At 47.7% G+C, this 22,496-nt stretch overlaps 1 protein-coding gene and 1 pseudogene across 9 annotated transcripts in view; one reads left to right on the forward strand and one right to left on the reverse strand.

The window, feature by feature from the left end:
• ZHX2 (zinc fingers and homeoboxes 2) overlaps positions 1-22,496 on the forward strand; it is a 194,120-nt gene that overhangs the window by 49,800 nt on the left and 121,824 nt on the right. The gene's annotated exons all lie outside the window — the stretch shown is intronic.
• The window catches only part of LOC129524020 (uncharacterized), a 28,126-nt pseudogene continuing 8,806 nt past the window's right edge, over positions 3,177-22,496 (reverse strand).

A 22,496-nucleotide genomic window follows, 5' to 3' on the forward strand; every position in this document is an offset into this window, starting at 1 on the left:
ATTTAGCTGATGAAGGTGGGCCCGTTACCAGAGTGGATGGATGTTAGGAGTCCAAAACGGGGAATTATATGCATAAGAGTTTGTGTGACAATATTTGCAGCTTCTGAAGTTGTGGGGAATGCTTCTACTTATCTGGAGAAAGTACAGACAAAGACTAGAAGATAGCAGAGCCGTTTATCGGGCGGCATGTGAGCGAAGTCTACCTGCCAATCTTGCCCAGGTACCTGGCCCCGGGCTTGGCGGGTAGGAAAAGGCGGCGGCCAGAGGGAGCCCTGGGATGACACCGAGTGGCAGATAGAGCAGGACTGGGTAATTTATCAAACATGGCTGGAAAGGTGAGGACAAGTGAGGCTAGGGCAGAGACGTTACAGGAGAGGTTTGTAACCGACATGGAAAGACTTGTGGAGGCTTTGGAGGTGAGGAAGGCTTTGAGAGTGAAAAAGAACGAAGCACCCTTCTTTGACATACCATGGTCCTTGCTTTTGAAGGTTTTGGGCTTGGAAGTCCTCCTTTTCTTCTGAGGAGTAAAGCGGAGAGAACAAGGACAGGGACAGAAACTGGCCTTGCATGGGTTGTAGGGCCACTTGTTTTGGCTACCTGATCTGCTAGCACATTTCCAGCCAATATAGGATTGTCTGGGGTTTGGTGGCCCCTGCAATGAATGATGGCAACTTTTTGCGGGAGCCTGGCAGCTTGAAGGAGCTTGCTGATGAGAGAGCCATTTATGGCAGGAGTGTTTTTTGCAGTTAGGATACCCCGTTCTTTCCAGATGGATGAGTGTGAGTGCACTATGTGGAACACATAATGAGAATTTGAATACATGTTGATCTGTTGTCCAGCTGCTAGAGTGAGAGCTCGAGTGAGGGCGATGAGTTCAGCTTCTTGGAAGGTGGTGCCTAGCGGGAGGAGATTGGCTTCAATAGTGTGTGTGTGGGCTGGTGACACTATAGCATAGCCAGCGTTCCGGTGTCCTTGATGTAGGAAGGAGCTGCCATTTAAAACCAAGTAAAGGAGGCATCTGGAAGGGGTTGGTCTGTTAGGTTTGGAAAAGGTATAAGGAAGGTTTGAACAGTGTTTACACAGAAATGTGTAGGGTCTTGGGCGGTTGCAGCTTCAGGTAAGAGCATGGCCGGGTTTAGAGAGGAGATGGTTAGTCGGTGATGTGGGGAGTTTCTACAAATAGAGCATACAGTTGGAGGAGTCGTGGGGCAGAGATGAGACTTAGTACACTGTGGTGAGCTAGCTTGTCTTTGATGTTATGGGTTGAATAAACTGTTAGGTTGGCATGGAGAGATAGTTTGAGGCTTTCAAGGGTGAGGACAGCAGCTGCCGCCAATGCTCAGAGGCAGGCAGGCCATCTGAGAACTGTGGCTTCAAGCTGTTTGGAGAGGTAGGCAACAACCTGGAGGGTGGGTCCCTTAGACTGGGTTAGAACACCAGTACAACTCCACGCCGTTCGTCGGTATAGAGGGAGAAAGATTTGGTGAAGTCTGAGAGAGTGAGGACGGGGGCTGAGGTGAGAGCCTTCTGGAGTAGACAGAAAGGTTGGGGAATAGGCTGTGCAGGGTTTGAAGTCTTATGGAGAGGGCCTTTAGCAGCTTAGTATAACGGTTTGGCAAGTAGAGCGAAGGAGGGAACCCAGAGCCTAAAATATCCTGCTAGTCCTAGAAAAGAGAGAATTTCTTGCTTAGTTTGCAGAGGCGGGAAGGACTGGAGGAGGGATATGCGGTCGGTTGTGAGCCCTCGGGTTTGCCGGGTAAGAGCTAGGCCTAGATAGGTGACCGAGGAGGTGCATATTTGTGCTTTCTTAGGGGAGACCTAATACCCCCGTTCTGCCAAGAAGTTTAAAAGAGAGAGATAGTATGGGCGTTGCAGTCTCTTTGAGAGGGGCTACACAGGAGCAGATCATTAACACATTGAAGGAGAGTGGACGGTTTTAGGGATAAGGTACAAAGGTCGCAAGCAAGGGCCTGTACGAAAAGGTGGGGGCTGTCTCTGAAACCTTGAGGTAGTACACACCAGGTGAGCTGACGTGAAATGTGGGTGTCAGGATTTTCCCACATAAAGGCAAAGAGGTTTTGGGAATTCGAGTGTAAAGGAATTGTGAAAAAGGCATTTTTTAAGGTTTAGAACAGAAAAATGAGTGGTATTGGAGGGAATCGTGAAAAGTAAGGTATATGGGTTAGGAACTGCTGGACACACCGGGAGTACAGCTTGGTTAACGAGCCTGGGGTCCTGGACTAAGCATTAAGTTCCATCTGGCTTTTTAACAGGTAGAATTGGTGTGTTAAAAGGGGAGTTTGTTGGGCGGAGTAGGTGACTGGTGAGGAGGTGAGAAATGATAGGCTTTAGGCCTATGAGAGCTGCTTGAGGGATGGGATACTGCTTCTGTGCTAGGAACTGGGTGGGCTCTTTAACAGTAATGCGGACGGGGGTGTGGTGTTCTGTGACTGAAGGTGTGGAAGTATCCTAAACTGCGGAGTTAACTACGGACGGCGGATAAGAAGTTGCATGTTTTAAGGTGGGAGGTTGGAGGAGTAGAAGAAAGTTAGATGCCCCAGAGGAGTCTGGGTTGATGCGTTGGGTACTATGGGGAATGTGGATGTGGAGAGTAGTGTGGCGTTTTGAAAGGATGTCTCTGCCTAGGAGCGGAGTTGGGCATGAGGGCAGGACTAAGAACGAGTGAGCGGGCCGGGCGCGGTGGCTCACGCCTGTAATCCCAGCACTCTGGGAGGCCGAGGTGGGTGGATCACGAGGTCAGGAGATCGAGACCATCCTGGCTAACATGGTGAAACCTCATCTCTACTAAAAAATACAAAAAATTAGCCGGGCGTGGTGGTGGGCGCCTGTAGTCCCAGCTACTCGGGAGGCTGAGGCAGGAGAATGGCGTGAACCCGGGAGGCGGAGCTTGCAGTGAGCAGAGATCGCGCCACTGCACTCCAGCCTGGGCAACTGAGCAAGACTCCGTCCCAAAAAAAAAAAAAGAGTGAGTGAAGGAAAAGGTGTGCAGGGAGCAGAAAAGTGGAGGGCTGGCTCAGGGTTTGGAGACTTGTCCGTCAATTCCCACAACAGAGACTTGGGAGGACTGGGTAGGTCTTGAAAAATTAGGTAAAGCAGAGTAGGTTGCCCAGTATTAATTTAAAAATAACATACCGGCCTACCTGCCACCATCAGGGTTACCCTTGGCTTGGATGAAGTGATGGTAGTTGCCAGGGCGTCTGTTCCAGGGCACCCTCAGTCTTCAGCCGCAAGGCCGATGAGATCCAAGTAGGAGGTTTTGGCCGGCTCGGGAAGGGATGGGGGCGGTCCTTGCTGGGGCTGCTCATAGTCCGACTTCCAGTGGGGTCCTCCGCAGAGGGGGCATGGCCTGGTGCGCTTACCTGGGTTTGGGCATTGTCTGGACCCGTGATCTTCATTGCCGCACTTGAAACAGCCGCCAGGTGGAGGTGGATTGCTAGGAGGCTTCCGTGTGGAGCTATGGCCCCGTGGGCCTGCAGGGCCCCTGATGGCAGAGGTAAGCATTCCAAACTCTGCCTGTTTTTGCCTTTTACTTTCCTCATCACGATTGTTGAAGACTTTGAAGGCTAAATTTAGAAGGTCTCGTTGTGGGGTTTGAGGGCCGTCATCAAGCTTCTGAAGCTTGTGCCGAATATCGGTGGTGGATTGGGAGATGAACCGAAGGTTTAAGATAGTGGTTCCTTCTGGGCTAGCTGGGTCTAGGTTGGTATACTTTTTAATGGCTTCAGTTAAATGAGAGAGAAAAAGGGCTGGGTTTTCATTAGGACCTTGGGTGATTTCTGAAAGTTTTTCATAGTTTACCGCTTTATGGGCACCCTTTTTGAGTCCTCCAAGGAGACACACAATTATGTGGTTTCAACGGTGGCATCCAGAGGCCCCGTCTTGATAATCCCAGTGGGGGTCCTGGTTGGGGACTGCCTCCGCACCAGTAGGCTGGGCAGGAGCTTGGTGATGAATGGTATCAGCATGTGCCTGAGCTACAGTCCAGATACGGTCTTGGTCTTCTGGGGTGAGGGTGGAAGAGAGGATAACCTAGAGGTCATGCCGGGTTAGTTCATAAGACTGGGTGAGGTACTGACATTTTCTAATATAAGAGGTAGCATCTTCTGGAAATGAACCGAATCTTTTGTTAATTTGAGAGAGATCAGTGAGGCAGAAGGGAACATGAACTCTAGCAATACCTTCATTTTCTGCTACTTTCTGAAGGGGGTATTCTAGCACAGGCGCTGAAGTAAGGGCGGGCCATGGGCCAAGGATGGCGCCCGAGCGAGTAAGGGCAGGAGAGAAGGAAGAAGCTGGAAGTGGTTCCTGCTGAGGGTTTGAAGGGGGAAGGGTGGTTGAGTTGATAAGCAGTGGAGGATAGGGGCGTAAGGTGGTGGGATGGGTTTACAAGCCTCAGGAGAGGGCAGTGGGGGAGGAGAATGGGTACAGGCAATATTAGAATTGTCCTGAGGAGGGGACGGTGTAGGAAAAGAAGTGGATACTGCTTACTGAGAAGATGGCGACTGGGAAGATGGCAACGAGGAGGCTTGCGGGGGTTAAAGAAGGTGGTTGAGAGGAAGAGGTAAGGGCTGGGAGGGGTGGACGGCAGTCTGCTGGATTTAATGAGGAAAAAGAGGTAGGGTCGGGAAGAGAAAGGCGATCAGGGTGGCAAGAATGGAGAAGGATTTGAACAGGTAAGAAAGAATTGCAGAGGTTGGGTTGTGATTTGAGTATAAAAAGGCCTGGACATAAGGAACTTCTCATTTCTTCAGTTGTCAGCAATAATTGCTTAAGTCAGTTAAAATTGTAAAGTTGAATGTTTCATTTGCGGGCCATTTGGACCCATTATTTAATTCGTATTGTGGCCAGACTGAATTGCAAAAAAGACAAGGCACTTAGGGCAGATATCTTGCCTGAGGCCTAAGGTTTTTAGGTTTTTTTTATGAGGCAGCCTAGAGGGCTGTCCTTTGGAGTGGAAGACTGGGAATTTCCCACAACAGAGGGTAGGCTGAGAGAACAGGAAGAGGAGACCATCCTGGACAGCAGGAGGGGGACAATAAAAGGAGCAATTGTCACTGCTGCCATTTTCGTTCCCAGAACAGGATCTAATGGCTTAGAGGCGCCCCCCTAAGGCCAGATGATCAGCAAGTGCCTGGCACACGCCAGAACCTTCTTGGACCAACGTTGGATTTTTGGACCAGAGAAATCAAGAGAGGCCATGTGGATTTTCCCCTGTTAACAGGGCTCCCGGGAAAACTTACCAGTAGGCGAGATCAGTGACCGATGTGCATGCACAGAGAGGCAACTGGAGGCTGAGGAGCTTCCTTTGTCCGGCTGCTGTGGCTTGCTCTCCAGGGTGGAGGGGTAGGTCCACAGGGGATGCAGACCTGAGCCCCTCCCGGGTTTTGGCACCTGACTTAAGGTTCTTGTATCGGTTCGAACCCGGAGAGCGCGTGTTCGAACCAACAGACAACACGAGGCGGTGTGGAGCAACATGCTGTTTTAATGAGTTCCTGGGTGCAGGCGGGCTGAGGCCTAAAATGGCATCAGCACCAAGTGAGGACAGGGCAAAGGTTTCATAGTCTCCTGTAAACAGGAAGTGTCCTAGTCTGACGTAACTGCTACGTTGTACCCGGATGGCCTCTTTCTTGATCTTCACGGGTACGTGTCTTCCAGCCAGGGTAGGTGTCTTCCGGCCGGCTTTCTTCCTGCTTCTGCTATTTTGCTGGCCCACACTGCTGGCGCAAGTAGCCTTGCGCCTTGGTACTGGGCCTGAGAAGGGAGGAGTTATTCATCCCCTTAAGCTTTCAGGCCCCAGGGAGAATCTTACACTACTGGGCTGCATTTCCAGACAATTAGGGCATTCTAAGGCACAGGATGAGGTAGGAGGTCCGCACAAGATACAGGTCATAAAGACCTTGCAGATAAAACAGCTTGCAGTAAATAAGCTGGCCCAAACCCACCAAAATCAAGATTTTGACCAGAGTGACCCTCTGGTCATCCTCACTGCTACACTCCCACCAGCATCATGACAGTTTACAAACGCCATGGCAACATCAGGAAGGTACCCTATATGGTCTAAAAAGGGGAGGCATGAAGAATCCACCCCTTGTTTAGCATATCATCAAGAAATAACCATAAAAATGGGCAACCAGCAGCCCTACGGGCTGCTCTATGGAGTAGCCATTATTTTATTCCTTTACTTTCTTAATAAACTTGCTTTCACTTTATGGACTCGCCCTGAATTCTTTCTTGTGCAGGATCCAAGAACCCTCTCTTGGGATCTAGATCTGGACCCCTTTCCAGTAACTGTATTACTGACCATCAGAGGAAACCCCATCTGAGCAATGGGTTCCAGACCCCCATATCTAATCGTGAGCCCCATCCTGGAAGTCACTTGTAATAAGGAACGTTATTCCATAAGCTGGTCCTGCCACTACCCCTACAGGTTTCAAACACCCACCCTCCTTTCCAAAACCAGACCCAGGTTACTGTGGTCACCTACTGGTGACTTCATTTGCATCTGGTGGTCAGATCTAGTCAGGGTGTAATTCGGCTAAATTAATAGTGCTAATAGTGCAAATTCCTAGTGCATTTTACAGGTGGCGAATAGAGGGTGAGAATTTGGGATTTAAAACTTGCATTTCAGAAATGCTGTCACATTAGAGCTTCATTTCAGTCCCTTGGGGTGGCCACCAAGTAAACAGCTCAATTTCCATCCCTGCTGGAGGTACAGAATGCAGCATTCACACTTGCCAACAGATAATGTCTCCTGTCTTTGTCGGTGCTTAATGGCTTTTAGTAGAGTTAAGGCTGAGAAGAAAGAGACTGACTTCCTCTTATTGGGTAAAATGGAAACACTGGGGAGACAGTTCCATTTCAGACAGACCCTTTCCTTCTCAGATTACTGATCCACAACCCAGCCAACTCCCTTTCAGCTCATTCAGGTAACATGGAAGACAGAGGCCACCCGCTTAGGAGAGAGGAGGGTGGAAGAGCCCGTTGAGCTTTGTGTTTGGGATTTGTCAGCAGAGAGGAGATTTGCATTTCTAATAAGAGCCCCGTCTGGGTGTGCTTTAGCCCAGTGGCTGCACATCTCTGTAGCTCTCCAAGTGCTCTCAGTTTGCAGAGCAAGGGAAGAATCTTCTACAAAAACAAATAGCTGTGGGAAGACAGCAGAAAGCACAGCACAGTGGGGTGCCAGGGGCACTTCCTGGGTATCAAGGAACGTTTAAAAATGGTATTACAGCAAGTCACCACAGACACCCTGGCGAATATTCCTCGTGTGCCCATCCCTCACATGCCCTTTGTCTATGTAAGAGAAACTCATTACATGTTCTACTCTGAGATTTGGAGATTTATTGTTATTTCTCCAAAAAGAAGTAACCAGGCATGTCAATCCCAGCGTGTTTATACAGCAGAAAACTGGGAAAACGAGGTTCGACAAGAGGTGAATAGTATGATAATTAAACAATTAAATAAATAAATTGTTAAATACGTGGTAGAAACCTTTTGGTCATATATGAAGTCTACAGTATTTAGTAATGTGATTTTTTTTTTTTTTTTTTTTTTTTGAGACAGAGTTCACTCTGTCACCCAGGCTGGAGTGCAGTGGCTCGATCTCGGCTCACTGCAACTTCCACCTCCCGGGTTCAAGCGATTCATTCCTGCCTCAGCCTCCCGAGTAGCTGGGACTACAAGCACGTGCCACTACACCCAGCTAATTTTTGTATTTTTAGTAGAGACGGGGTTTCACCATGTTGGCCAGGCTGGTCTGGAACTCCTGACCTCATGATCTGCCCGCCTTGCCCTCCCAAAGTGCTGGAATTACAAGCGTGAGCCACCATGCCTGGCCAATGTGATCTTTTTAAAGTGGTAAATGTTAAATGAAAAATGCAGGATTCATACTGTATATATAGTTTTTATTTAAGAAAAACACATAATGCATGATGAAATTACAGCAAAATGTTAACAAAGTTGAGATCTTTAGAGATCAAATCAGAAATTATTATTTTTCTTTCTTTCATTTCTAAATGTATTCCAAAGGGTTTTTCGTGTGTGATTATAGAAGTTATATGTTGGAGCAGGGAACCACACTATACCCTCATTACTTTTTTTTTCCCTTCCTTTTTTTTTTATCTTGGGCACACACTAGAATGTGGCATTGCTCTCTGTGGGCCCATCCACACTCCATTCAGCCAAGTATTCTATTGCTAACAGAGAACAGAGCAGGTTGCAGAAGCAATGGACAAAATCTGAACGTTTCCAACTTCCCTCACCCCATCATTCACTCACCCATGAGTTCATCTAAACCCTTCTTCCACTTGTTTATATTTTTAGCTGGTACAGCCTCTCGGGCCCAATGACTTCCATGTGTTTTCCACCCTCGGTGTGAAGTGGCAGAGGCCTGCCCGGCTCGTATCCTCAGATGACCTCCTCTGGACTCCAAGGGGTCCTCCGTGTTTTTTACCTTTCCAGCATTAAGGGAACAAAATAAGAACCTCAATGATATGTTTGCAATTAGCAAAGCACACTTATGGACATAATTTTGTAGAACTATAGAACTTGGTATTGGAAGAGGCCTTAGGAACAGTTTAGGCCAGTGTTTTCCTGAAGGTCTGCAATACAGGGAGTATTTCCAGAAATCACTGCAAGTTGTACAGTCCCCAGGATATGGTGGCACGGGGTGGCATGGGATCGTGGGGGGTTTGGTTTTGTTTTTGCTTCGGGCTGCAATTGGATAACAATGGTTACCTCGTTTTGTTCAGAAACTCCAGCAGTTATACATATGCCTGGTTATTTTGTTAATAGATAATTAATGTATGAGAGACAGAATCTTTTAAACTTTGTGTTGTGGAGAAGGTGGACATTGATGGGACCCTCTATTCTGAGCTAGATCTGTGAGTGGAGAGGTCACTGCCTGAAGGTTGAGAAATATATATTCTGGCACTTCACTGCCTGAAGGGTGAGAAAATGGGCTCCGAAGTGGCTCCCTGACCCCAGCAGAAGAGGCTGGTACATGGGGCCACTGGACTAGAATCCAGATTGTCTGACTCTAAGTGCCGGGCTAGCTCCAGGGCACCTATTCTACCTTTGTTTAAACCAGCTTCCTGAGACGTGCTTCCTGCACTAGGAATAATTTAGTAGATTTTGAATTTGTGCATGCTCCAAGTGTGGTCTTTCCAGACTGAGTCTTCTGTTTAGAAAATGATTAATTATTGTAATTGCCTAAGTCCTTTACTCTTTCCACAGTTACTCTTTCCTAACTGTGGAAATACAGACTTCCAAGTTTGGTAGAGTGTCGTGGGAAAGAAGGTAGGTTCTGGAATCAGACACCCTAGGTTCAAATCCTAGCTCTCCCACTCTCCAGTCCCTGATCCCAGGTTTAACTTCTCTGTGCATCAATTTGCCCAACTGCAAAATGGGAATAACGATAGTATCTACCTTAAAGGGTCATTGTGAAGATTAACCATTGTGATGAGTACTTGTCATTACATTGCATAGAAAAAGTGCTTTACATTAAAAGTGGCTTACATTACACTTGTCATTACATTGCACAGAAAATTCATTACAAGCACAGAAAAGTACTTGTCCCATGCCTCATGCTCAGTGCATACTCAATAAATAAGAGTAGTCACCATCGTCATTGTCGTTGTCATTACTGTTGGGTTTTCATGGAAGGACCCTGGCCAGAACAGTGTCAGCTTAAACTCATTTTGCTTTGCTGGACCTGTGGCCATTACTTCCTTTTCTGTGTTGTTTGCTTTATCCTTTAGACGAGAACAATTAAACCTCTCCCAATTGTCAGTACCCATTTTAAAGAGCAAGACCCTGAAATCCAGTGTGACTTGCTCAGGGTCACTCAGCTTGTCAGGGCAGAGTGGGAGGAAAAGCCCGAATCTCCTGTTCACCTGCCAACAGCTCTTTGCGCCATGGTGCCATGTTTCCTCTGCATGTCTCCGTTCATCCTCCACACCCGGAAAACACAGAGAAGCAGGAGAATCAGCCAGATACATGAAAACTCTTGTTTCGAACACTGAGCATTGACTGTTTACCTGGCCCTTGGTTCTTGTCTTTCTTTCGTTTTAGCAGCAGCATTACGTACTGCTGCCAGGTGGAGCGTTGCTGGTTCCTGCTTCCCCTTCCTCCCTGACTGTCTTCCCCTGACACTTCCCTGCAGGAAACCACTAGCCCTAACAAGAACTCTCAAACGGTGGAGCGGATGACAAAGGCGCTAGAGGCCTGGGAAAAGCGGGAAGTCAGCCGGTGACTTCCGCCTGGTTTAAAGCCCGTGTCTTTCCTGTATTCAATCCAGTGGTGCATCATAAGAATTCCCTGAAGCATTTAGCCACCTGAAAGGCCTTCTCTAAGGCCTAGAGATCTCCCTATCCACCACTTCCTGAGCACACCTTGCAGGTGCCAGACATTTTGGGGTTGCAAAACCCACCTTCTGCCTCACAGTAGGGAGTCAGGAACAGACCGTGAACTACACAGAGTTCTTGTACATACAGGGCACTTGGAGGGCTGGGGGTTGGGGGGCAATCCAGGCAGAGGGGCAGCCTGAGCAGAGAGGCACAGTGTGAGTTCACATTTAGCAGGCAGCTGAACGCTTAATTGTTCTCTGATTGCTTTGAGGGTGTTTCAGCCCTCCAGCTAGAGAGGGTGGTTCTGGCTAGACATGGTGATGAAGCCTCCCTTTCCTCCCAAGCCCCTGCTTTTGTGGAGCTGATTGACAGCTTGGAAAGCCTCTTCATGTCTGTGATTGTATTTGAGCCGCTAAGCATCTGTGTGAGATCAGATGTTATCCCCCATTTTACAGATCAGGAAACTGAAGCCCTTAGATGGTAACTCAGTGGCTTAGCTACCCAGTGACAACCTAAACTTGTACTGAGATATGAAGTCTCAGTATGAGATATGAAGACTCCAAGTCCTCCCTAGCTCTCTCCCTTATGGTCAGCTCTGGGGAAATGTGCGCAGACGGAGTGCTTGACTGTAGAGCCCACTCTTAGAGACACGAAGAAGGAACAAACAAATGAGCACGAGCTCCTGGGGCACAGTGAGAAGGGCACTGGCTTTGGAAGCGAGACCTATAGCTCAAGTTCCAGCTCTTCCAGGCACGAGTTGCATGGACTTAGGACAGTCATGTCTCTTTATGTGGGACTCGGTTCCCCTAGTTAGAAAATGAGAAGGTTGTAGGAAATTCATCTCATAAATCTATAGGCCTGGGATTGAGAACACTGGTCTTCAGCACCTTCTTCTCTCAGGGCCCCCAGCCCTACCAGGCCTGCTTCCCCAGCCTACTTCCTACCACATCCATCTCTGAGTTCTTTCCAGGAGCAAATTCTCCCAACAAACTGAACCACTAGTTCAGTGGGAACATCAGGGAGCTTGTTAAAAAGCTGACTCCTGGCTGGGCTTGGTGGCTCACGCCTGTAATCCCAGCACTTTGGGAGGCCCAGGTGGGCGGATCAGGAGGTCAGGAGATCAAGACCATCCTGGCTAACACAGTGAAACCCCATCTCTACAAAAAACACAAAAAAATAGCCAGGGGCATGGTGGCAGGCACCTGTAGTCCCAGCTACTCGGGAGGCTGAGGCAGGAGAATGGTGTGAACCCGGGAGGCGGAGCTTGCAAGTGAGCCGAGATTGCACCACTGCACTCCAGCCTGGGTGACAGAGTGAGACTCCATCTCAAAAAAAAAAAAACAAGCTGTCTCCCGTGGTTCACCTCAGAACCTAAAGCCTCCAAATCCCTGAGAGTCAAGGCCCGAGACTTTTCTCCCCTGAACACTCCCAGAAGTTCTGATGATCAGCCAGATTTGGCAGTCTTTGCCTGCGCTTTGGGGTTCTCAAACTCAGTGGGCACTGAATCACCTGGGGGCATGTGAAATGGCTGGGCCTCACCCCCAGAATCTCTGATTCAACAGGTTGGGGCAGGTGAGGCCCCCAAACCTGCATTTCTAACAAATTCCCAGGTGATGCAGGCATGACACTTGGAGAACCATTGCCCCAGCTCATTTTCTGAGAGCCCAACTAGCAAACCATCAAAGGAACCTTTACTCGTGGGCCATGGTTGCAGTGGAGCATCCCTGACAGCATGGGAACTTTTTAAACAGAGACCCTCGAAATGATTGGGTAATTACAATCATTACAGCAACAACTGCTATTTACTCAGACCTGTTACATGCCAGACTCTGTGTTAGATGTCCTAAATCAGTATTTCTCATTGTTTTACGGAGCTTGGTGATTCAAAAATCAAGGATCAATGAGATTAAGTCATCATCTAAGAGTATACTTATTACAAATGTGATCAGGACTTTCTAGAGCAAAACGTGGGCTATTTTCTTTAGCTCACTAGGCCTCTCTTTGTCATCCGAGCCATGAGTGGCTCTATTATGGGAATTTCAAACCAGGTTCAGACAGGGGTCATTACCCAGGACTTTTTGGTTAGAGGAGCCTTTCATTAGTTCCCCACAAATTGTATCCTACTGGTAGTGGCCTTTGGCCCCCACCGTGAGACAGCACTGCTGAGTGCTCACTTTTAAGGGACCCCTCATGTAAACAGGGATTGTTGCATCTATAGCATTCTGAGCCATTTGGGTGGAAACGGTGAACTGCTGCCGGATCTGGGGAGACCCCACTTTAGTGGGTTTCTGCCTCGGTTCTGGGCTGGCTGATGTTCTGTTTGGCTGTAAGGACCTTGGGAAAGAACTGTTGGCGCCGGATCCCAGAGAATGTTCACCAGCTAGACGTGAAGGAGCTTATGTCATGACTGAAACACTTCCAGCTGGTGGGTCTTAGTCAGGGAGCTTCTTTCTCCCTAATTTGTAAAGATTTGTCTGGTGTATAATAGGAAGCTGATAGATTTGTAAAGAAGTATAAAACACAGAGTAATTAGAGAGGAAATACAGGTGGCTGTGAGAGCTTTTTCTACACTTAGCTTTTTGTTCTCACCCTTCACACACACACACACACACACACACACCATGCTTTTGATTTTCTGCAGTTAATTTTACATCCGCAAGGACCTCAGGAAGTCCTTCAAGCCACCTATGCCTTTCTTGGGGCATCTCCTACCACATCTGCCTGTGTTCTTCCCTATGCAAGGACAAGGAAGCCAGGAGGCGGGAAGGAAAAAGGGAACCGCCCCACAGGGATTGATCTCTTGGGGTGGCCAAAGGCCTCCACGCAGAGCTTGGAGATGATCAGAGGCTTCAGAGTGCTAATTCTTTTGGTTTTGAAAGGGTAGACACATAGGTCTTAGACAGGCTCCATCCACACCCTCGAAGGCAGCTGGCAGCTCGGAAGAATCAGCTGACATTGCAATTGGTGTTGAAACTTGACGACGCTAGTCCAGGGTCCACTTATTAACCATGCCACCTTCTCTGAGCTTCGCATTGCGAATCTGACCTGCTCTTCTCCCAAGAGAGATTGTGAAGGCAAAAGAGATCATGGATATAAAAGTATCCCTGCAGTCTGGGATCTGGAAAGAACTCTGGGAATCTAGAGGTTCTGGTTTACTAATGAGAGAACTGGGGTCCAGAGAGAGGAGGTAACTTGCTGGAGGTCGCAGATGAGTGAAGTGACGAGGGAGGTAGAAGAAGGTCAGGGTGGAGGGAAGACTTCTGGGAATCTTTCTAGGCAGAGCACCCCCATCAGCTTCTAAAACAGAGCACTTTATGACTACTATTTCTTACTGAGTCTCTCTCTCTCTCTCTCTCTCTCTCTCTCTCTCTCTCTGTGTGTCTGTCTGTCTCACACACACACTTTTTGGTTTAAATAGCAGAAAGGCAATGACTGCTCTTTACAGGAGAGAATCACACTCTTTTGCACTGACTACAAGGAAACCTACTGGGCATCATTCAACTTTGCAAGTTAGAACATAAGACATGAAGTAGTAAAGGAAAACGCTGAAGAGAATCTACTGCCCAAACTACCTTGCATGTGTGGAGCTTGGTGGCCTTACAGTTGCCTAATACCCCCTGCCCAACCATATCATCCCTATGATTTTCCACAAATAAACACATTCCTGGTCTCCCTGTGCCCAAACACACATAGGGCAGAACCAAAGAACATGGGCTACAAACACAGACAGACAAAGAGAATTGGAATTTTATTTCTCACCAGCACTGTGACCTTGGGCAAATTACTTAATGTCTCTGAACTTCAGCTTCCTCATCTGGACAATAATAATACTTCCTAATGTTGTCGTGAGGATTAGCAAAGGTAAAGCCTAAAAAGTGCTGAAATACAAGGGTTGGCACAAAGTAAGGTTAATAAATGTTAACTGCCGCTATTGAAAATGTTGGAGACGATATTGAAGATCACATTATTGTCATTTTCATAAGAAAATTAACTTGTTTATAATTTTAATGAGATCTCACTAGGCTTCTAGCAATCTGACTGCATAATTAAAATTCTGGTTTTCTACCCAGGAAAGAACTAATATTGTCCAGGTTTTAAACACACCCTAGCTGGGCTGTTATCTCTGGAATATTGAGATGTTGTCATGTGGTCTCCAATAATACCTTGTGTATATAAATATCCTTATATCTGAAAAGCATATAAAATTACAAACAACAAAATGTACAGATAAAATGGAACTAGAAGGCATGGAAACAAGAGTGTGAGCACAAAAGCCCAATTATAAGCGGGGTAAAAGTTAAAGGTGCTGCACTTTGCAGTCTACAAAGTGCTTTTTATGTCCCCACTCCTGGTGGCCCCACAGCCAGCCTAGAAGGTAGACATTACTCTGCCCATTTCACAGGTAAGGAAACCGAGTCTCAGCCAAGTGGCAGGACCAGCATCCGGAGAACAGTGGTAGATGCTGAGTCAGAAAAGACAGGAAAGAGCCACAACACATAGGGCCTGGAGGACTTGGTAGAGCAATTTGGATTTTGTTTAGGGTTCAGTGGAAAGCCTTCAAAGGTTTAAGCGGGAGAGTGCTGCGACCTGATCCACATTTTTAGATCACTGCCCAGAGTGGAGAAGGCAAAAGTGGAGACAGGGAGGCCACTTGGGAGGCTGCTTTGGAAGTTCCAGTAAGAGATGAGGGCAGTGCCCGTGGAGGTAAAGTAGACAGATTCAGAGATACGTAGAGCGTCTAAAGATAGCCTTACTGAGGATTGGATGTAGATGTTGGCAGAGAGGGGAGGAGGCATGGTTTCCCTGTGGGTTGCTGGGTGGTTGATTTAGGACGTCTTTAGGAAGAACCTGTTGGAGGTTGTGGGGAGGGGAGTTAGGGGATCCTTGCAAACTTGTCAGGTTACAGTGACCTAGGCACGCACTTTTGCAAAGAGTCAGGTTCCCCAAACATGCGTCCTTCTCTGGCGGAGAGCAGGTCTTATTCTCTTGCTCCTGGGCATTGAATAAATGCTTTCTGTGAACTGAGTGAGCTAGAATGCTGCCGCTGGCTCTGCGAAGCCCTGTATTCCTTCTGCCGCCAGGGAACCAGGGAGCAAGTAATGACCCTTCTCAGAATGTTGGGCCTGATACAAGAAACAAACAAAAACCCCTGATGTCTTACCTTCTAATGTTTCAGACTTTGTGTATTTTTTTTTTTTTTTTTGCCAGTCTCCATGGGATCTTTCCTCTGCTCATGTTTGAAAGTGATTCTTTTTTTTTTAAATGTTGTTACTCAGGTCTTAAATAACCTTTGTCCTATGATGGCTTCTGAAAGGAGGAAGCCTAAGTTAGTGCAAAAGTAACTGCAGCTTTTGCCATTGAAAGTAATGGCAAAACTGCAATTACTTTTGCACCAACCTATAGAATTATAAGATCAACACCAACAATAGGCATTTGTAGAGTGTCATTCCATTAAAAGACCTCTCTTATATACATTCCATGATTTTAGCCTCATGAAAATCTAAGGTAAGATAAATGGTGTGTTTAGCTCTATTTGAGAGGCCAAGGAATGTAGCAGCCACGAGCATGTAAACTACAATGATAGCATTAAAACATTAAAAGAGTTGAGCTGGATAAGGTACTCAGAACAGGGCCTGCAATATGAATGTTAGATGATGCTGTTGTTATTGCGATTAGCCTCCAGATAGAGAAACTGAGGCATGATGAGGCTGTGATGTCCCCACGCTCAGTAGTGGAATCAATTTCAAGTTGTGTTCCCAGATGCCACCCTCAGAAGGAATCTATGTTCCAAAGGGACATACATTTGCACAGGAAGCCTCCTGCCAGGGCTGGGTCCTTGTGAAATTCTTCCGTCCTCTGTGTGAGCTTCCCCACCTCTCCCCCAGCCAGAAATCTCTGCACTTCTCCCATCAAGTCTGCCTCCCCACTGAGGGGGGTTGAGCCCACTGTCCAGGAACACTCTACCCTGTCCTCCCCACCCTGCCTCCTGCCCCAAGTGGCCTTCCCTCTGCCTGTCACCTTCCAGTCCTCCACCCAGTGACCTTCTCCAACAGGTTTCTCCAATCGGGAGCACCCCGGGCCCTGATGACAGGCATGTCATGTCATTGAGTCCAGGTCCCTCCTCAAGGGTGGGTCTTGGCAACAGAGGCCTTGCCTTGTACCTTGTCACTCTCCATCCCTATGTGCCAGGCCCAGTGCCAAGCCCAGAGCAGGCGCCCTGACACGCTGTACAGCTGGCTTCTAAAAAACAACAAAGGTGGTCATCACCAGAACCCACCTTCGCACATGGGGGATGTGCTCATGATGACTGTCCCCTTGGGGAACATGCCCTTTATTCCAAAGCTGGCGCCAGGGCCCAGGGCACCCCAAGTTCCTGGAACGCCTGAGAGTACCTCACCACCACCACCCGGCACCACACTCTCCTCTCTGGTGTTGACCAGTCTCCGCCCTCTGAAGGTGGCTGCAGTCACGCCTGAGGAACCAGGAGTGTGACTTCCCTTCAGAAACAGTTGAGGGGAGACAGGTCCTCAGCACAGGAGGCCCTTAGACAGTAATGAACCGAGCTTTGCTCTTCACATCATAGTACAACTCTGAAGATGGCTCCAAACATGGCCTTCCAAACTCATCTTGGACAAGGGCCACATCACTGAGGTAAATAATGGTAGAAAGTCCGCCGCAGGGAGCTCTTTCAAACAATGGCTCTCCTTTGACCGGCTCAGTTGAGTGAGCATACATTTTGCCCTCAAAATATATTTTGAGGAATGAATGAGTGAGTATAGCGGTGAAACCTCATCATCTCATAGCCAAAGTGTGGGTTTGAGAGACAGTGAGTGTGTTGTTGCATCTGTGTGTGTGTGCGCCTGTAAGAGAGAAGGGTCTCCGAACCAGAGACGGTCTCTTTTTGGAGGCAGCCCCCAGGCCACAACACCCTCTTTTCAGTTGTCACTGAAGAAGGCGAAGAAGGCAGCCAGAGTCAGCCACAATGCTCATTCCTTTGCTTCTTGCTCTCCCCCATGGCCTGCAAATTTGTTTCAGCCCAGTGGCTCCCTCCACTGACCTGAATTTAATTATTTTATTCTTTATAAACGGAACACTTCCCCCATCCCCTATTCTCAGCCCCCCACCACTCCCCGAATTAACTGACCACCCCTCATTAAGGGTTCTGAGAAGTCGGTTTTGTGTGGGAAGACGTTTGGGTCCCATTCACAGGCCTTGTTTGCAGGTCCCACTGTCCATCTCTGTTCAAATAGTGAAGATTTGACCAGGCAGGGGGTCAGGGAGGACGTTTTGCCTGGATTCCCATATTTGCTTTTCAGCCAGTAAAATATTTTCCTGGGCATTGGTGGGAGAGGGAATGGACAATCGCTGTTTCTTCAGAGAGCAATTTCTAGTTGGCTGGCAGCAGTTCTGAGGCCGGCAGCGTGCCCTGCCCCTGGCATTCCTCCGATCTCGGTCCTCATGGCCAGGGTGGGGCTGAAGCCAAGAGATTTTCAGCATGGGTATCATGGAAAGAGGAGGCTGTTTCGGAATCCAAACTCTACGCAGTCCTGAGTGATTGCGATGAGTGCTGAGGTGCCGCTGAAACCTGTTTACCAAGGCTGCTACCCACTAGGGTCTCTTCGCGGCTGCTTGCCTGTGAACTAAAACCGCCAGGGTGGATAGAATTCTCAGCAAAGCCCTGAATCCACTTGGTGGCTACCAAGAAACATGGGATGGCCAGGCAGGGACCTTTCTGGGTTTTTCAAGGTGGAAAGGTGAGAATCGATAGTGGGGTGTGCCTCTGGCCTCCCTGTTGGAGGCCCAAGAGAGCCTGGCACTGCCATTCACCAGCTCTGTTCCTTGTGGCTCTGAGTCTCCGTTTCCCCATTGGAGATGTGAAGTTGATGCTGCCTACCTGTGGGTGAGTGGCTCTGGAGCTAGACATTCCCAGCTCTGCTACTCACTTGCTGTGTGGCTTTGGGCAAGTTGCTTACCTCTCTATGCCTGGTCTTCCTCATTGTATTAGTTTCCTGGGGTTGCTGGGACAAATTAGTACAAACTGGGTGGGTTAAAGCAATAGAAATTTATTCTGTCACAGTTCTGGAGGCTGAGAGTCCGGAATCAAGTGCATGCAAAGCCCTATTCCCTCTGAAGGCTCTAGGGAACATCTTTTTTTTGCCTCTTCTGGCTTCGGGTGCTGCTGGCATTCCTTGTAGCTGCATTTCTCCCATCTCTGCCTCTGTCTTCACGTCACCTTCTCCTGTTCTGTGGTTTCTCCTCTGGATGTCTCAGGTGGACACTTGCCATTGGATTTAGGGCCCATCAGGATAATCCAAGATGATCTTATCTTGAGATCCTTAACTTAATTACATCTACAAAGATTCTTTTCAAATAAGCTCGCATTCATGGGTTCTGAGGACTAGGACATGGACATATCCTTTGGGGAGCCACGATCAACCCATTACACTCATCTATCAAATGAGGATGATATCGGTGCCTACCATGTTATGGAGTTTACATGAGCTAATGTGTCTCATGCCCCGCACACAGCAAACGTTTGTTCTTTTCATAATCTGTACTGAGCCACAATTTTATAATTACTACGATCATCATCACCATCATCATAGCCAACTTTCATTGAGAGGCTTCCCAAACTTAACACGTCTAAAATTAACTCTTGACTCTTTCCCAGTCTTCAATAGCTCAGTAAATAGTACCTCTATTAACCCCAATGAACTGGCCAACATCCTGCAAATTATCCACATTTCTTCTTTTTCTCTTACACTTCATTCCATCCATAAATCTTGGCTGTTCTGTCTCCAAAATAGATCTCCAACCCAACCACATCCTCGCAAGAGCCCTGTGTCGCACCCCCCCTCAGGTGCCCTTCATGTTTTGATGGGTGTGAGTGACGCTCCTGGATTTATATAGGACACACGTGAGCAGCTACCCCAGTGATGCTGCTTCTCACTGCCTCTACCACTGTCCCCCATTCAAGACACCACTACCGTCCGGGCACAGTGGGTCACGCCTGTAATCCCAGCACTTTAGGAGGCCAAGACGGGCAGATCACCTGAGGTCAGGAGTTCGAGACCAGCCTGGCCAACATGGCGAAACCCCATATCTATGAAAAGTACAAAAAAATTAGCCAGGCATGGTGGTGCACACCTGTAATCCCAGCTACTAGGGAGGCTGAGGCAGAAGAATCGCTTGAGCCTAGGAGGCGGAGGTTGCAGTGAGCCAAGACTGCACCACTGCACTCCAGCCTGGGCAAGAAAGCGAGACTCTGTCTCAAAAAAAAAAAAAAAAAAATGCCACCACTACCTCCCACATGGATCATTGCAGTAGCTGTTGGCTGTCCTCTCACCTTCATCTCTTGCCCCCCAACACCCCCTCATGTCCTGCACATACCCATGACTGTCTACTTTCCTTGGAGCTACTTTTTAAAAACGTGGGTCAGATTTTGTTTCTCCTCTGCCCCAGGCCTCCACTCATTCCCCTATCTCACTCAGAGCAAAAGCCAAGTCCTCCCAGTAGCCCCTGAGGCCCCACATCCTCACCTGCCCCTCTGTCACTCTGCTGCAGCCCCTGGACCTGGGGCTCGCCCTGGGACACAGGCCACCTGTTTTGGCATTTGCGCTGCCTGTGTTCTCAGCCTAGAACACTCTTTTCCCAGCTATCATTGTGGTCTTCTCCCTCACTGCACTAGCTGCTCATATGTTTCGCATGGAACTCCAAGGGTGCCATTCACACACACCAAAACGTGAAGGATGCCTGGGGGGTGCGAGACGGGGGTCCTGGAAGGCTGTGATTAGGCTGGAGATCTATTTTGCAGACAGAACGGCCAAGATTTATGGATAAAATGAAGTGTGAGAGAAAAAGAAGAAAGGTGGATAATTTGTAGGATGTTGGCCTGTTCATTGGGGTTAACAGAGGTACTATTTACTAAGCTGTGGAAAACTGGGAAAGAGTCAAGAGTTAATTTTAGACGTGTTAAGTTTGGGAAGTCTCTCAATGAAAGTTGGCTATGATGATGGTGATGATGACTGTGGTGATTATGAAGCTGTGGTCCTGCTTAAAAGATACCCCCTTCAGGAGGCCCTTCCCTGACAATCATAGCTCAAACAGCACCCCATCAATCTCCATCCCTTTATTCTGGTTTTTCTTCAAAACATTTAGTGCAAGGTCAGATTGTCTGCTTTCCCCATTACACCCAAGCTCCATGAGGTGAAGGACTTTGTTTTGATTCCTCCAGGATCCTCAGTACCTGGCACATGTGAGCCACATCATCAACATTTCCTGGATGAGGGCATTATTCTGGGCCAGGAACTGGCTTTGTATGCATGACCTCATATCTCCCAGCAGCCTATGAGGTCAGTACTGTAATATCCTTATTTGCCCGGGGCTTGGGGACTCAGAAAGAGTAAATAAATGTTCCCTGGCTACCCAACTAAGTCAGTGTTAGCAGCAGGATCTGAACCAACTCGTCTTACTCCAGAACCCACTCTCTGAATCACCATCTGTCATGAGGCAGAAATGAAAGACTGTAAGTGAAAGACATTTGGAAATGGAAACGCATTGCGTGAAAGTACCAGAAGGACAGCGGCCGTGCTTGCAACGTCTGAGCAGATCCCTCCGAATTGATTTGGTTCTCCTTCCTGTTTAATTTTTTAAATTTTGAGTACTATTTTTGCTGCCTCCTGGATGATACGACTTGAGGTGGTAAGAAAGGTGTCTGCAGAGCATCGTTCAGTGACTGTCAGACTTTGATGGCCCGGAATGCTCTAGAAATGGGGCATACAGGCGCGTGAATGTGTCCATTATTCCAAAAACAAATCAGTTTACTTCTCTGCCTTTAATAAACATGGCATACTGATTAGAATCAAATATTTCAGTATGGAGGGTGTGCAGAGAGCATTCATCTGAGTCAAGATTCATTTATTCCCAGGTCTATCACTAAAATACCTTGCGGCTTTAAATAATAGTGACTCTTATTTCTGAATCCTAGAAGGTGCGAGGCACGTTCAAAGTGCTTTACACTTACTAACTCATTTAATTCCCCGAACCACTCTTGGAAGTAAATACTCTTACTAACACCGTGTAATAGTAGTCACCAAGGCACAGAGATGTTAAATCACTTAGCCAGAGTGACACAGCTAATCATCGGCAGGCCCAGGATGTGAACTCAGACAGTCTTTCCTGGGACAGTTCCTAACCAAACTGATTCCCTATTGTGACTCTCAGCTTCTTTATCTGTAAATTTCAGGGAATGTACTCTGTCATAGTTTCCAGCTCGAAAAAATCCATGCTTTTGAGACCGAGAATCTGGTAGGAGTTTTGAGTCATGGGCGTGAATGCAAAAGGAGAGTAAGAGAATGGGATGAGACACGGCAGAGCCGAGAATATTACAAAGAAGGGCTAAGCTATGGGCTTCCTTTCCGTCTGGTTCTTGCTTGCATCTTGCCATGCTGTCATTTGCTACTTTTCTTGCCTCGGTGGTTTGTAAAAAATAAGAGCCCCGGGTGCACGTGTCCCCTCATTCACTCTGTGTGGGCAAAGGAAAATGAAGCCCTTATGGTCACCTGGTGTTTCTAACTTTAAAACAGGCTCATATCTCTTATTTAATTCACACAGAAATCCTGTGTGCAGAGCCAAGGATATTCCCATTTTATAGACAAGGAAATGGAGAAAAAGGTTGAGAAAACTGATCTTCCAGTCACATTTACCTCTTCCTGCCTCCCACAAGTGCTTCCTGGGTCCTATCCCAGGGTTTTTTTGTACTTTACTGATTTTAACAAATACAGCCTTTGATCACTCTCAGCTACCTGCCACACTGGTGCCATCACTAGGTGAGTTATAAAGACTCATCATCATGATACTCTCCATGATTGGGAGCGTTCTATGTGCCAGGAATTTTTCTGGGGGCTTTTCACATCGTATTTCCTTCTGATCCCCACAACTCTCCTTTGAGATACACAGTGTTATGATGCCCATTGTACAGATGAGGTGAGGTGCTTGAGGCCACACAGCCCCAGCCAACACATGCAGACATCACATAGCTAGGAAATGCGAATCCAGCATCTGAATGTGTTAGCACAGAGGGTCCCCTCCCTGGATAAAACCTTCTGGAACTCCCGGTCATGAAAGACAACG

The sequence above is a fragment of the Gorilla gorilla genome, chromosome 7 (genome assembly GCF_029281585.2).
Source record: "Gorilla gorilla gorilla isolate KB3781 chromosome 7, NHGRI_mGorGor1-v2.1_pri, whole genome shotgun sequence".
In the NCBI taxonomy this organism is placed as follows: Eukaryota; Metazoa; Chordata; class Mammalia; order Primates; family Hominidae; genus Gorilla; species Gorilla gorilla.